The sequence below is a fragment of the Mirounga angustirostris genome, unplaced genomic scaffold, assembly GCF_029215605.1.
Source record: "Mirounga angustirostris isolate CCGP_5_RB_7025 unplaced genomic scaffold, mMirAng1.0.hap1 SCAF_2, whole genome shotgun sequence".
In the NCBI taxonomy this organism is placed as follows: domain Eukaryota; kingdom Metazoa; phylum Chordata; class Mammalia; order Carnivora; family Phocidae; genus Mirounga; species Mirounga angustirostris.
The window spans coordinates 18920549-18933474 of NW_026991710.1; positions in this window are offsets into that span (position 1 = coordinate 18920549).

Here is a 12926-nt window from a genome sequence, read left to right on the forward strand (position 1 = left end):
TGTGTTTTTTCTCTCTGTTCAGTTTTCATTATTCTCTTCTATATTCTTGCTGAGCTCTGCCTGCTTAGCTTCCATTTCTGGCTTTTGTTTAATACTTTCTTCTTTAAATCCTTATGTCTTTTGTTTCACTGTCACCTTGTTTCATTCTTTATTTTAATAGATAAAAAGTGTCTGTTATCCTTTTGAGTTTAAAGCTAACTGGTTGTCTGAAACCATCTAGTGTTTCCTTGGACAATTCTGTTAGCCTATGAAAAATCTTTTCTTATTAAATTATGTTTTGTTAGGGAATAGATCCAGATGACAGATGCAGGGGTGTTGGTTGAAAAAAGTTGGGAAGAGGCTTGGTACTTTCTATACATCCACTTTTTCCCAGAAGCTACCAGTGGGCCCAGGGGACAAGGAGACCAGGATTAGGCACTCAGAGTTGATGTGCTCATATTAGAGAAGGACAAGGAAGAGAGTTTTTCTATCCATCACATAATTATATACTGTTTTCTCTCTTGCCATAGCTTGAAGGTTATCTTTTCAATATCCTAATGGATCTTAGGGCTCCCTAAGAGTTTATAGACCACATTACAATATGAAAGTTACTTAGCAGTGTCTAGTACACACATTAAAGTATTTTGAAAGTACTATATTGTTATCATTATTATTATCATAAGCAATTAAACAATTGAAAGGAGGTATTTCTTTAGAATAACCTGTAGGAGTTTTCTTTGCTCTAGTTCAGAGAACTAGAAATGACATGTGAATTCATTTTATATATATTTTTTAAAGATTTTATTTATTTATTTGTCAGAGAGAGAGCACAAGCAGAGGGAACGGCAGTCAGAGGGAGAAGCAGGCTTCCTGCTGAGCAGGGAGCCTGATGCGGGACTCGATCCTAGGACCCTGGGATCATGACCTGAGCCAAAGGCAGAGGCTTAATCAACTGAGCCACCCAGGCATCCTCATTTTACATCATTTTGAACAAGATTTTGTCCAACTCACCCTGATTCCTCTAACAATATGGAGACTTGAATGCCTCAAAGTTGTCTTTGGATAGAAGGAATAGCCATGCAAAGACCCCAAGGTAAGAACATAACCAGTGTATATGACACATTGCCAGGGGCAGTGTAAATGCAGCAGAGAAAGGGAAGTGGGAAGATGAGGTCAGTATATTTGGGAGACAGGCTTACACTGGGCCCTTTTTTTTTTTTTAATTTTATTTATTCATTTGAGACACAGAGATACAGAGAGAGAGAGCATGAGCAGCGTGGGAGGCAGAGGGAGAGGGAGAAGCAGGCTCCCCGCTGAGTCAGTATATGTGCTGCCGAAGCGAGCACCCCTCGCTGAGTCAGGAGCTGGATGTGGGGCTCGATCCCAGGACCCTGGGATCATGACCTGAGCCGAAGGCAGATGCTTAACCATCTGAGCCACCCAGGTACCCCACACTGGGCCTTGTAAAGGTTTTGGCTTTTACTCTGAATGAGATGGAGAGCCACTGTAGGGATTTTTAGCAAAGGAGTGATAGAATCTGACCTATGTTTCAAGCAGATTGCTCCATCTTGTCTGTTGAAATTAGACTGTAGACAAAGGAAGGTGGAAATGGGAGACCAGTTGGAAGACTACTGAAATGATACAGTTGAGAGATAATGGAAGCTCATACAGCAGCATTCACAGCAGAGGGAATGAGAACTGGCCAGATTCTACATATAATTTGCAGGGGTCACCAAGAGAATTTTTTTATGTACTGGATGTAGGCTGTGAAATAAGGACACTTAAAAGCCATAATTCTTAGTTTCTAGGCCTGAACAACTCAAAGGATTCAGTTGTTGTTGAACTGAGATGGAAAGGACAGTGGGTAGAATGTGTATTTAGGGACAGGAGATCCAAGAGCTCAGATTCGAACATGTTAAGTTGAAAGGCCTCTTAGTTATATGTCACCTGAAAGGGAGCTTGGAATCTTAGTGTGAGGAGTTGTATAGTATCACCTCCCTCAAATTTTGTGTCCCCTGGAACCTTTAAATGTGATCTTATTGGGAATAAGGTCTTTGCGGATATAATCAAGTTAAAATAAAATCATACTGTATTAGGGTGGGCCTTAAATACAGTGTGTCTAGCATCCTTTTAAGAAGAGGGAAATATGGACACACACAGAGACTCAAACACATAGGAGATAAGGTTATGTGAAGACACTGAAGAATTACATTTATAAACCAAGGAATGCCAGTGATTGCTGGCAGCCAACAGAAGCCAGAAGAGGCAAAGAAGGATCCACCCCTAGACCCTTCAGAGAAAGTATGGCCCCTTTGACACCTCAATTCCAGACTTCTAGCCTCTAAGCCTACAAGAGAATAAGCTGCTGTTGTTATAAGCTACCCAGGTTGTAGTGCTTTGTAATGACAGCCTAGAAAACTAATACACCTATGTGTATTAGTGTGACCCACCTGGCTTTCAGTAGTTCAGAACCATTATTTTCTGTATTCTAGATTTGCTAATCTCTTCATATAGCCATGGAGCATATTTACTCCTGGGGGCAAGGATCTACCTCATATAGCTGACTCATATTGGGCTAAATATCTAAAGTCACAGGTTGGATAGGGTACTGATATTATTTGTTACTCTCCTGGCTGGATAGTTCATTCTCCATCTTACATTTATGCAGATGATATTCTCAACACAAAATCTTTCTGAGATTTAGTTTCCTCATGTCTGTGAGAGAAAAGTTCTAAGAAATGCTTTGCTCCTATATAATGGATTTTGAAGTCCTATGGACAAGGTTAAAAAAAAAAAACTGAAAAAATTTAACAACTTGCCTGATGTTAAAAACACTAACTCTAGAGAGAGTTTTTGTGGGTTAAAATCATAAAAGAAAAGTTAACATTTTGTCATGTCCAGATACCCTAAGTGATTATAATTTGAATTATGATATAGCCAATCTAATTTTGCTCTTTAGGAAAGGAAAACTGCCTTATTCACCATCCATGCTTATAAGAAATGTCTAAGCTTTCATACCACAAGTGGTAGAATCTTATCCAAAAGGACTCTACTATATACCCTGTTTTAAAATTCTGCATCTGAATTTGCTATGGTTGGTAAAAAAAAAAATAATAATAATGCATGCTTGTCTTTTCCCATGGTTAGTTATATACGATGGAGAAAGAATGGAGCTGGGAAACACCCTCAGAAACTGCAGAATTTCTCTGAGGGTCAGGAAGACAATAGGCTTTTTGGAAAAGTAATGGGGGATTCTCACATGGTGAGGATAAGTTGATGGGGTTGAGCTGAAAGCTAAGCATCTGGCTTATGAAAATTTTTGCTGTCGCTGCTAGAGCTAGTCAGCATTATATAGTTCCTTGATCACTAGGGACTTTATGATCTGTCTTAAGCTATTTGTGCACTAACAATAACTCTGTTCATTCCATGATTTCTATTTGTAGGGAAAAAAAGAGTAAACAGTGTCTGAAAAATCTGAACATAAAGAGATGTTAAAATAAGAAAATTGGGTGTTGAGAAACAAACAAAAAATGCAAACACACACACTCACACACACACACATCAAGAGATGCAATAAATCCAAATCGTTTTCAGAACAAGAGGGAAAAAATAGTTAACACAAAACTGAACTGAAAGATGCAAATAAATAAGTAAACTTCTCATTCAGGATCCATTTGGAGGCTGTATTTCTTGGCAGAGTTACTGCTTATTATTTTCATGTTTCTAGTTTCCCATCTTCTTTTGTCAGTCTATTGAAAGCTTGTTAAAATCTTATTAGCTTTTCCTGTTCTTTTGTTGTTGTTGTTCTTGCCTTAACTTTAATGTTAAATCATGTGGAAGTAAGGTAAAAGGGAGAAAAAAAGCCAACACAAATAGTCACGGCAGTGGCCTAATTTTATGACTACTTTATATATTGATCAGTTTATGTTTTATTCAAACTTGATGGGAGAACATTTGGGCAATAAGAAGGAATCTCTCCCTTAAATAGTAAATTGCAATGCTGATGCAGAACGTCTAAGGATTTCCTGGAGAGGCTTGTTAGAGCCTGAAAAGAGCACTGATGTAGAAAAGAAAATAACTGTTCGGGGGTACTCCAGGCCAGACAAGAGGTGGTTTCACTAACTCCTTTCTCCTTATTTTGGAAGAGATGTTAATATATTTTATCCCTGTTTTCCAGAGCCAGGCATAGCACTGTCAGATAATAGATCTTCAATAAATAGGCAGTAAAGGAATATATGAGTAAATACAGTGATGAGGCCAAGTAAGGACACACTCACCCAATTAAGAGTAATACTGATTGGCAGAGGTTCTGATGTTGGATTGTCCAGATCCAAACCAAAAACTATTTGAATGCAGAGTCTGTGCTCTTAGCCACTGTCCAAAATGATTCAGAAAGTACTAGCCATGTTGTCTTAGGCATAACCTTTGTGAACCCCCATTTCTCATACTGAAAGAGAATGAGATAATGTCTCAAGATGTAGATGTAAAGACACTGAGTAGTAATATGGTAAAATGCACACTCCTGTGCCTGGCACAAAGTTCACATCATTGGAAATGATGATGATAGGAGCAAAGGTAAGGTAACGTTGTATTAACCGCTCTCTTTTTTATTGTCAGTACTTCCCTAACAATTTCTCTTCTTCCTAATATCTTCCAGAGAATTTCCAAACCACTATCTACCCTTGGCTGCCTCTCACAATGCTGTCATCTGCATCTTGGAGGGTTATATGTCACTTAACATTTGCTCATTCTCCTCTGATAAGTACCACACGGGTCCCTGACTTCAATTCCATCAAACTCCATATTGCACTAGAAACTATTGGGACCACGGTGAAGCATGTCTGGCCATTTCAATCACACATATGGAGTCTTAATAGAATACCAGTGCCTTGCACGTAGTGTGCTTGTATTAAATATTTCCTTGTATTTCAGAGTCTTGCTTTACTTTCATCAGCTCTCTATACCTTATGCCTGAAGGTAAAGACAGATTCACATACACATAACCCCCTAACCCCCATCAATTCTAAATCTGAGTTTAGACTACAGCAGGCCAAATGAAAAGATCCATTCACCAACCCCCCCCCCCCCCCCGCCCGGTGCTTATGTCAAAAATCCAGAGAGCCTAGGTACATTTCATGAGACTATCAAGACAATTTTTCACAATGACTTACTAGTGAGATTAATCATTTGTTTTTTCAGGACTATTTTATAGTGTCCCTTTCTAGAAGATGCTATGGTGAACATTGCTCTGTATTGGAATTCTAAATGAAATTGGGCCCGCTATTCCCAAAGGAATGAGAGGAAATGAATTTTTAAAAATTAAGATTCCCTCCTGCAACACCACTACCCCCTATCCCAAGCCTGTTACATCGGTGCTAAACATAATCTTTTACCAGTGTGGGCTCTGCATATCTAAAAATCATACATGGTGATCCTCTTGAGTCTATTCCTTTCTTTCTTTATTAATGAAAGGGTTTTTATTTGTGCCCTCCATTATTCCCAGAAGTACAACACAAACCAAGATGGGGAACCATGATTTATCTTCTATTTGATAAAAACAGCTGCAGAATAAAATGAGCCTCTTGATGCCGGAATTGTCATCAATGATGACTTTGACAAAATGAGCAATACATAATTTGCTAGCTCCCTTGCGAAGCTGAAACAGATTGTCAAATAAAACACTGGAGGAGATGCATATGGGGCTGAGTAGACCGGCTTTGAATAGGAACACACGCAGGTGGTAGCTTAGTAGTGACTCTAAGAAGGAGGACTGCCCTAATTTGGAGGGTCATTTGCATTTGAAAATGCTCATTGCTAAACAGTGAGTATTCCCTGTGGAAAAAGAGAATGGATACTGCCCAAACTGCAGCTATTTCTGTCCTTTGGTAACTTGAATAAACCAGAGAGCCCAAGCAAGGAAGAGAGCAGGTTATACTCAAACAAACTGTCCTGTAATAGTGGGCTTGACAGAATATAAATCAGTAATATATGAAAGCGACGCTTATGAAAATCAATTGCTTTATGGTTAAAGATGGATTTTCCATCAACACAAAGCTTGGAAAGTATACTAATGGTATATTCAGTATTCATTTGGAGAAATGGCAATCAAATGTTCTTATTAGTCTTTATATCTGAAAAGTACAGCAAAAATCATGTAATTATTTTAAGTCTGAAGTTCACAAGTCAATGCTAGTTGTAAAGATAGACAATCAGAGCTATTCTATCCTAAGGATTGGGGTCCTTTACCTGAGAGATCCTACTTCTACTGAAATTCCTGTTATGTTCAGTTCTTTCCTCAAAAGAAAGAAGCAATTGATGTTTTGCCCGTACAGTTATGTTATTTACTCAAAATATTATTCTCCCTTAGTGTATATATATTTCTAATAAACTTTTTATTTCAGAATAAATTTAGATTTACAGAAAAGTTGTAAAGATAGTACAGAGGGTTCCCAAATAGCCCACAACCATTTTCTCCTATCATTGACATCTTAACACTAGTATGACATTTATCAGAATTAATGAATCAATATTGTTACATTTTACTTATTCCCTATGGATTTTCCGTACAGACTTTTTTAGTTTTTACTTAAATGAAATATTTTTGCTCCAGGATTCTCATCTAGGATCCCACATTACATTTAATAATCATGTCTCCTTAAGCTCCTCTTAGCTGTAACAGTTTCTCAGGCTTTCCTTGCTTTTAGTAAACTTGAGAGTTTTGAGGAGTACTGGTTAGGTGTTTTGTAAAAGGTCTTTCAATTTGCATTTGTATTATGTTTTCCCATGGGTAGACTAGAGTTACGGTTTTTTGAAAGGAATACTGCAGAAGTAAAATGTCATTCTCATCAAACCATATTAACAGTGCATGCTATCAACATGACTTATGTTGAGGTTAATTTTTGTTGCCTGGTTAAGATAGTGTTTGTCAGGTTTCTCTACTATAAAATTATATTGTTCTCTTTTTCCCATACACTAGTCTTTGGAAGCAACTCACTAAGTACAGCCTACACTAAAGGGGTGGGGGTAGGAGTCAACTCTACTTGAGAGGGGATTATCTACATCAATTATTTGGAATTCTTTTATATGAGAGATCTTTATATGTGGGCCTATAATCCAATGCTTACTATCTTTATTAGTCAGGGTTCTGCAGAGAAACAGAATAAATGGATGAAAACAAGATAGATTATAGACATAGACAGGGTTATAGATATAGATATATTTTAAGGAATTGGCTCATGTGATTGTGGAGGCTGGCAAGTCCAAAACCTGTAGGGTAGGCTAGCAGGCTGGAGACAAGGGAAGATTTGTAGCTATTGTCTAATAGCAATCTGTTGGAAGAATTCCTTTTTTCTCTGGGGAGGTCAGGCTTCCCTATTAAGGCCTTCAACTAACTGGATGAGGGACCACCCACATGGATTTTGGAGAGTAATCTTTTTACTCAAGTCTAATGATTTAAATGTTAATCTCATCTAAAAATACCTTTAGCAGAAACAAGATTTGACCAAACACCTGGGCACCATGGGCTAGCCAGGTTGGCACACAAAATTGATCATCACACTACCTTAATTATTTTGTCACTCAAATTGTTCTAGGTGCGACCATCTGGAGCTCTTTCATTGGTCTCCCAGGACACATTGACAAACATGCATCATTGTGGGGTGTTTTTTCTTTTTTTGAGAACTTCCTTATTTTCTGGCACTATAAGAAACTCAAACTCATACTGTATATTTTCTCCTACAGTCCTAAATCATTGTGTGTGTGTGTGTGTGTGTGTGTGTGTGTGTGTGTGTGTGTGAGAGAGAGAGAGATAGAGAGAGAGAGGGAGGGAGAGGGAGAGAGAAAGAGAGAGAAAGAGAGTGCAAGTACACACCCAATACACCCATGCTCTGGTGGTGTCTCTTCTTATAAAACACTAATCTTACCAAGGCCTTTATGACCTCATTTAAACTTAATTACTTCCTTAAAGATCCTTTATACAAATACAGCCACACTAAGGGGTAAAAGCTTTAACATATGAATTTTGGAGGGGACATAAACATTTAGTCAATAACATCTAATTTTCTTTCTGCCTGAAGAAATTTTTTTTAACATTTCTTGCAGGGTATGTCTGCTGGAGATTAATCTCAATTTCTATTAGTCTGAGAAAGTATTTCTTGTTTACTTTTGAAGGATAATTTTGCTGAATATAGAATTCTAGATTGGGGGGGGTGCAGGGAGTGAGGTTCTTTTAAATGTTTTCCTTCCACACTCTTCTTGCTTACATTTTCTCTAATGAGAAGACTGCAGTAATGATTATTCCTTCCCTCTGTAGGTAAGGTGTTTTTTTCTCTCTCCTCTGATTTCTCTCAAGATTTCTCGTTTCTATTTTTTCTGCAGTTTTAATATAATATGCTGAAATATAGTATTTTTTTGGTATTCATCCTGTTTTGTGTTCTTTAATCTTCTTGGAATTGTGGTTTGCTATATTTCATTAATTGTAAAATGTTCTCAGCTTCTATTACTACATGTATTTATTCTTTCAATTTTCTTTTCTTTTTCTATTCCAAAGTTGTATATGTTACATTTTTTTGATAGAACTTGAATGTTCTGTTTTAAAATTCTTTTCTCTCACTGTATTTTAGCATGGGAAGTTGCCATTGACCTACCTTCGAGTTCAAAGACTCTTTGTTGGCCACATCAAGTCTACTGATAAACTTATCAAAAAGCATTCTTCATTTCTGCTATACTGTTTTTTATTCTTTTGTAGAGTTTCCATCTTTCTACTTACATTACTCATCTGTTCTTTCATATTTTTTACTTTGTTTCATTAGAATCCTTAACATGTTAATTATAATCAATTTTAGACATCCTGTGTGATAATCCCTGTGTTATATGTGAATCTGGTACTCGCCTACTTTGTCTCTTGAGACAGTTTTTGTTGTTTGATTATTTGTTCTTGCCTTTTGGCATGCCTTGTAATGTTTTTTTCTTGAAAGCCAGACATGCTGATCAACGAATAAAGATTGAAGGATTTTCCTTTAGTGTGTAGAATTAAGTTAATCTGGCTAGGAGTTGGACTGTGTCTACACTCAGCCTCAAACAATTGATCAAAATTACCACCTAAGAGTTACTGCCAGTTTATGACTCCAGGACTTCTGTTCCAGGTGAGCAGATCCAGGCTGTATCTCTCTAGAGGCACTTACCTCTAGAGATTTTTGGGTGGCTATTTTCTTTAAGACTTCAATTCTCTGATTGGTCCAAGAAAAGAGTCATTGATTTTCAGGTTGTCCAGCTTTTTGTTGTTGTAAAGTTAGGGGTGACAACTTTCAATCATTTTATTGTCAGAACTGAGACCAGCAGTCTATATTTTTAAAACTCTACTTAATTTTGCACATATAATTTATGCAAGTCTTTCAAATTAGAGTTTCTTAATGATCATGTCATAGAAATTGTCTTTTACCTTTCTCTTCAGTTATCTTCTTTATGAGTGCATCATTATCTAAAAATGTTCTGTCTCTGCCAATTAACCATGAGAAATTTTTGCTAATTTCTGTCATGTTCCTCATCTACTCCATGAGCCATATCAACTCTCCACAAACGAATAAAAATTAAAAGATAGCAAATTTCTTATTTTCTTATGATATAAAATAGTAAATAATCTATCAGAGCAGATTAGGACTCATATATAACTTCAAATATCATTCATTAAGGAGATATACTGCCTATAATAGCAAAGCCAAAATGAAAGAGCAAGAGCAGAATCTTCAAAACTGCAGTGCATAGTTTCTGGCTGTTGCTTTCTTTTTTTCTTTCTTTCACTACTTTTAACTTTTTTTTAGTTGTATTTTATGGATTCAGTAGTTGAAAATTTAGAGTCTGGGCTAATGAATGTGTCAAAGCATGGGACAAAGTGCAACCCGGTGCTTCCTGACAATAAATGTTTAATCCTCTTCCTTGAGAGACTTCAGAAAACTCTAGTAATTGAGGAAGCAAGAATATCTAACCCTGGAGTACAACTTTTTATGAACACTGTGTAGTTCATGACACACAAGGGATCTTTTAAAAACAGAACATTGGTGTTCAGTAAGTTTACCCTTTGACAAATGATTGTTTTACTGTATACAATACTCCCTACAAAACTTTTATTTCTATTATACAAAAAGAGTAATAAAATGAGATACACCTCCCCCCCCCACCCCACCACCATTTATACATCCCTTTCACCTCTGTAACTAAGCCTAATGTTTACCTGACAGAGGAAAAAAAATCCTAGGGAATCTTGTGCAGGGTTAATGAAATGAGCAATGAGCCCCAAATTTAGGAGCAGTTATTGGCTTCCCACTGAATGACCCAAGCATTGTCTTTGCTGGGTCAAAACCCTTGCCACATATTCTGCCAATCCACAATTGGAGAGCCAGAGATAGTGATCCTTCTAGAAGAATTGTCACACAAGCTTAATATGAAGATCTCTCTATAAAGATGAAAGGATATTTCCCATTTAATTATTGATGTTTTCTTGTGCCATCCTATTGGGAAAATGCTCAATATGAATGCAGAATTTCACACATGTCCCTCCTCCCCCCCAACTCCCTCACTGTGTGCCCAAAGAGAAATTCTTCCAGAGACGACATCATATGGAAATAACAATACACTCCATTAATTACTCTCTCTAAGGAAGAGATGTGTGACACATCTTACAGAATCAGCTCAAAAGACAGAAAATCCAGAGCACTCATTATATATTTTCTCCTGACACAGCACATTAAAATCTGAAGAAAAAAGACTATCTTATCATAAAGTCAGCAAAAAAGAAAACAAAACAATGCTCCTATTTGCACACCTCTGGCCATTTGGAAGATTATGCATTATGCTACAAATATTGTTTTCCAAAGATCCCACATGGTGTAGAGGAGGGAACATGGAATTGCTAATTAAAAACAAATTAAATCTCTGTGAATTCTTAATCCATGTGATCTTCTAAGAATTATTTAACCTCTCTGTTCCTGTACTTAAATTAATACTTATCTTTGAAGATTGTAGTAAGAATTTTTATGAGATGGTGAAAGTAAAACACATGGAAAAGCAGTTAGCACAGAAAATAACTTAACAAATGTTTATTTCTCCCTGCCGGTCAGTCTCTCAGTAGGCAAATGCAACCTAAAATGTATCCAGTGCCTTAATTACTTTAGCCACTGGTAGGTTGAAAGATAGTCCCTAAAAAAATCAACTATTTCATCTGATCAACAGTCGTTTATGCTGCATCTGTGTTAATGAATAAAGAGATAACAGGCTCAAAATGGAGTCACTTATGCTAAGCCCAAGTCAGCAAATGGAGACTTTATACGTAAATTAATTAGAGTTTCAACCTTTCGTAAGAGTGGTATCTTAAACCAGTTAATCTGGCATTACCTGGTCAGCATTAGTGAGGTAATCTGTGTGATAGACCCTGGCCATCCCCTAAAGGAAGTTGACCTTGCTGTAAATAATCCACTCTTTGCTAGTAACTTCCTTGTCCCACCCCTTCTCCCTATGAAAATCTTTCATTGTGTACAGTTTTTCAGAGCCCCTTTCTATTTCCCTAATGGTATGCTACTCAATTCATGAATTGTTGAATAAAGCTAATAAAACTTTAAAATTTACTCAGTTGAATTTTGTTTTTTTAACATCTGATATATGTTTCTTTCTCCTTCTCTTTTAAGGCCTTTCTCATTAGCATGTTAAGTCATAGGTTTTAAATGGAAGCTGTCATGTTAAATAGCTAGTAATAGTCTAGATACATTGGATGGGTCAAATCAGATCAATCAGAAAATACCACCTCCTTGGCCAAAAGGATTAGACTAAAGGTTAGAAAAGAAATTCAACCAAAGAAAATGAGAATCTTTCACTAGGATTTTTCAAATGGTTGCTGGAAAGAGAAAAATGCTTTCCTGTCTAAAAAAATACAAGTCTGGAAGCTGGGTGTAGCCATAATGTTCTCTGCCTGAGGAGAAAGCTGTTTGCAATAGATGGGAATGAGCTGCAAAGAAAGCAAAAGGAAGTTTCAGGTACCCCTGTTTGCTGTTAAGCTCTTGACAACTAAAGCATTTCTTTATTCAGTCCAGGTGTCACCTCCTCTAGGAAGTCTGTCATGATTCTGCCAGGCTGGATTTGGGGCTCTACCTTCTGTCTTCTCATAGAGCCTTGTGACTACTTCTATCCTAACACTGACCACTTTATAATGATTTATCAGTTACTCTCCCTGTCATCACCACTAGTCCCTAACAGTCAAAAGGGACTTGTTTTATCTTTTAATACCCACCACTCCTCTTTGTACTGAACATAACCTAGTCTCTGGGACACAGATATATTATTCAATTTTAATGAACACTTTTTCTTTCTCTTTCTTTCTTTCTTTCTTTCTTTCTTTCTTTCTTTCTTTCTTCTTTCTTAATATTTTATTTATTTATTTGATAGACACAGAGAGGGGGAGAGAGAGAGATAGTGAGCACAAGCAGGGGAAGTTGCAGGCAGAGGGAGAGGGAGAAGCTGGCTCCCCACTGAGCAGGAAGCCTAATGTGGGACTCAATCCCAGAACCCTGGGATCATGGATCATGACCCAAGCTGAAGGCAGACACATAACTGACTGAGCCACCCAGGTGCCCCTTAACGGACACTTCTGATTTTAGTTTAGTTGTTTGTTGCCTAGCAGTCCACAGCTGTGCCACAATATTTGAAATTTCATCTTCATGTGTCTTTGTGGTTGTTTTGATTGCTCTGGTTGAGATTTGATGACTTAAATACATGCATATTTTTATTTTAACATCTTTTTCCTATCATCATAGGCAACTGGAAACCTTTCAGCAAAATAATCCTGAAAACAAACAAGCAAGAAACACACAAAAAACTACCTTTCTGAAAAAATATTCATCTCATGCTAGAAAATCCTGCCCATCAAAAATGGTTCATTTTTAATTTGGGCAAAGAAAGAA